The sequence below is a fragment of the Cricetulus griseus genome, chromosome 6 (assembly GCF_003668045.3).
Source record: "Cricetulus griseus strain 17A/GY chromosome 6, alternate assembly CriGri-PICRH-1.0, whole genome shotgun sequence".
Classification (NCBI taxonomy): Eukaryota; Metazoa; Chordata; class Mammalia; order Rodentia; family Cricetidae; genus Cricetulus; species Cricetulus griseus.
Genome location: NC_048599.1, coordinates 20,285,904 through 20,289,722, shown reverse-complemented (window position 1 = coordinate 20,289,722; position 3,819 = coordinate 20,285,904). Strand labels below are relative to the sequence as shown.

The 3,819-nt window shown below is 39.9% G+C and overlaps 1 pseudogene; it reads left to right on the top strand.

Annotated features, from left to right (window-relative positions):
- The first annotated feature begins 2,421 nt into the window (after nucleotides 1-2,421).
- Nucleotides 2,422-3,128, top strand: LOC113832281 (annotated as a pseudogene).
- The last annotated feature ends 691 nt before the right edge of the window (nucleotides 3,129-3,819 follow it).

Genomic DNA, 3,819 nt, shown 5'->3' with positions numbered 1-3,819 from the left:
TATACCCTAGAGTTATTTGAAAGGAAAACCCAAACTGAGGAAATGCCTAGAACAGAGTGGCCCTTAGGTATGTCTGTGGGGGATTATCTCAAATGTTACCTGATGCATGAGGGTCCAAACCATTAGGGCAGCACTAACCTTAGTCAGATAGTCCTGGATTGTAGATGAGAGTCTGTGAGGGAGTGAGACAGTAAGAAGCATTCCTCTCTGATTTCTGCTTTAAAGTTCTTAGATGAGTTCCTGTCCTGACTTCCCTCAATGATGGACTATGACCTGGAAGAATAAGCCACTTTCCTCATCTAAGTTGCTTTTGGTCATTGTATTTTATCACAGAAACATAAAGGAAAGTAGGACAACTAGGATGCTATAGATTTATGTAGAGTGGCTCTAAGAACTTAGTCCCCCTGAGTTTTCTATCCTAGACAGATAGAAAGAAATGCTATGCTGTTCCTTAGATGTGAAAATAGAGGGGAAATTTCTGAATCAGAGGTTCAGGCTTCAGAAAATAACCCTCAAGGACCCTGACCCTTCTGAATAAAAAAGGGAAAAGGGTAGGTGGAAGAAAATAGCTTATGTTGGCTGGTGTACACAAGGGAAGGGAAAGAAGACATCTCTAACTTAGTAGAAAAAATTTCCAGGGCACTCTGGGTATATTAACAGATATGACAATGTTGTGGGCAGTTATCAACAAAGTGACCCTAAGTTCTTTGCTATATGATCAAGATGACTTATGGGCATATGCAAAAACACATTGAGATTTTACGTGTGCACTATTTCTGTTTAAAATAAAGTGTCCTGTGAATCCAAACCATCTAAGTTGGATTATGACTTTTACTGACCCATATGAATTGTTAGTTCACTGTCTCTATTTGACCAGTAAATCCACTGAGACTTGCAGGAAACAACCAGAGACATATGAAATAACATAAAAATTGAGTCAGTGCCTTTCCCCTGGAGAAAGAAATCTTTGAAACACCGGAATACAGCATAGAATTCTGTTGCTGGAAGATCCTCCATGAAGATTAGATGGCCTTTGAGAGTGACAGAGAGACACACTGAAGGGTTCTCACCACCTGGTCTCCATCTCCGTGTTCCTGATGTACTCTAGACTGAAGCTAGGCGCCTCGGTGCTGCTACCTGCTTCCTAGTCTGCCTCTTTACACAGGATGAGGAAGTGACTGGAGGCAGATCACAGGAGGAGGAAAGGAGTTGTGGTAGCTGGGAGTGCCCAGAGTGACAGCTGCTAGTAGATTGATGAGTTGTGTGCGTTCAGAGGGAAGACTGTGAGCCATCCAAAGTGTTCCCCAAGGAAAACAGACTGCCTGTGCTGGGGTCTACACTTTGCCTATGGATGTGACTTCTCAATCTTCATTTTCCCCACTTGAAAACAGGAAGATAATAATGACACTCAACCTTATAAGGCTATTTTGAGAGTAAAATAAGAGACTACAATATTTAAAGTGAGGGCTTATTATATGATAATTATTATCACAAGCTTTTAGGAGATTAGGACAGATAGTCAACATCTGTATCTTCCTAGGATGAATAACCATTCATTTAACCAACAGAATTTGTTGGGTATAACTGTGCATCATGGCTCATGCTATGTACTTACATGGGTTGCAAATGGCTTCTCTTTCAAGGAGTGGGGAAGACATGTGGTTGCAAAAAACAAAGACTATTACCCCCTTTTATTCTATGTTCAGACAGAAAACTATCACATCCAGAGAGTCAGGTTATTAGGCCAGAGCTTTTGTGGCATCTCCTGTTATGACAGTCACACCACAGATGAAGCATTGTAGGGGGCACTGTGGGTGGCAGAACATCACTTCAGGCCTTTCCTTTCTACACTGTCTAAAAGTAAGGCAATGTGTAATTTCCTAATAATGACACATTGAACTTAGGTTCCTAATTTCAGTTAGTGGGAAATAAGGCTAGCTTCTTCCTTTCACAGGCCCTGGAGCTGTAAACATCAAGCATTCAGTTTCTGCAGGTCCCAGAGAGGCTTCTGAGTCTTCACCAGCTAAGTGATGCTGATCTCAAAGTCTCTCCTGAGGCTTCCTGGGGTCTAGGCTACAGGTTCTGAGGCATAAGTAGCTTCCTGGGGTATTGACTGTATTTGCAGACTACTTTAGATTGTAATTAATTACAAACCTGGTCTGATCTTGATTCAGTCCCATCCATTTACAAAGGAAATATCTTAATACTAGAAGGGACTCTTTTCTTTATTCCTTCCTAAGTTCTATTTCTTTTTTTAGCACAAATATGTCTACTAATAACCCTCTTTCTGGATCACTTATATATCATTTTTATGTCAAGAATCTTATATGAAATTTTAAACATAGAGGCTGTGGTTGCTGGGCAGAAGAAGCAGCTGGTGAGCTCAAAGTCGAGTGTGGTTTGTGGTGGAGCTATCAGCGGCTCGTTAAGAAAAGTGACCATGGAGAACAAGGAAACCTCAGTAGATTCCAAATCCATTAAAATTTTTGACGTAAAGACCATATATAGAAGCAAATCAATGGAATCTGGGCTGTATCTGGACAATAGTTTCAAATTGGATTATCTGTGTGTATAATAATTGATAATAAGAACTTTCATAAAAGCACTGGAATGACACCTCACAGCAGAAGGACAAGTTTCGTTTGTGCGATTCTAAGCCGTGGTGATGAAGGAGTAAATTTTGGAACAGATGGGCCTGTTGACCTGAAAAAACTAACTAGTCACTTCAAAGGGGACTCTTGCCAAAGTCTAACTGGTAAGCCCAAACTCTTCATCATTCAGGCCTGCAGTGGTACAGGGCTGGACTGAGGCATTGAGACAGACAGTGGAACTGATGATGACGGCATGCCGCCAGAAGATACCAGTGGAAGCTGACTTGCTGTGTGCTTTTTCCACAGCACCTGGTTACTACTCCTGGAGAAATTCAAAGGATGGGTCCTGGTTCATCCAGTTACTTTTCACCATGTTGAAACTGTATGCACACAAGCTTGAGTTACATTCTTACTCGAGTTAACTGGAAGGTAGTGATAGAATTTGAGTCCTTCTCCCCTGACTCCACTTTTCTTGCAAAGAAACAGATTCCATGTATTATGTCCAAGCTCACAAAAGAACTGTACTTTTATCACTAAGGAAATGATTGGGGGTTTTGTTTCTATGTGTTCTTTATTTTGAATGCCAATGAGGAAACAGTGTCAGGGAGACTTTATTTCCCTCTCATTTAAATAAAATCTGATGTTTCAGATGGAACCATTAACCATACCACTGCCCTAGCAATGCAACCACAGTACAGCTGCCTCAAGTTCAGCATCAGGTTGTTGAAACAAAATTTAATTGGAACAAATGTCAATGACGGTACTATCATTATAGAGGAAATTACAAATTTACTCTTTTTGTAATTAGCAATATTTGGTGATACTATAAATTTTTAAGTTAATTCTGAAGAAGTTAAACTTTCAAGTGTAATTTTATACTCCCTACACACATTAAGAATGCCATTCTAGGTTTTGTTAAACTATAGGAATGATGGTGTCAAATGATAAGGTCTTAGAACTTGAATCCATAGGCAGAGTCAAAGGCTTGGACCTTTATTTTGGAAGTGATGTATGGAAATGAAGCATTGGACCACCAGCGGCATTCATTGTAGTTACTGGTTTTGTGATGTTTGTCCTAAGCATGTATTTGTTATTAAAAAACATGTTTTATTATTGAAAAAAACTTGAGTATTAATGTAAGAGGAAAACATGAGTGAAATTGGTTGACTCTTTGAAGGCTATCATACATCAGTAGTGGACATGATGGCAAGGCGCTAAATCTACCAGC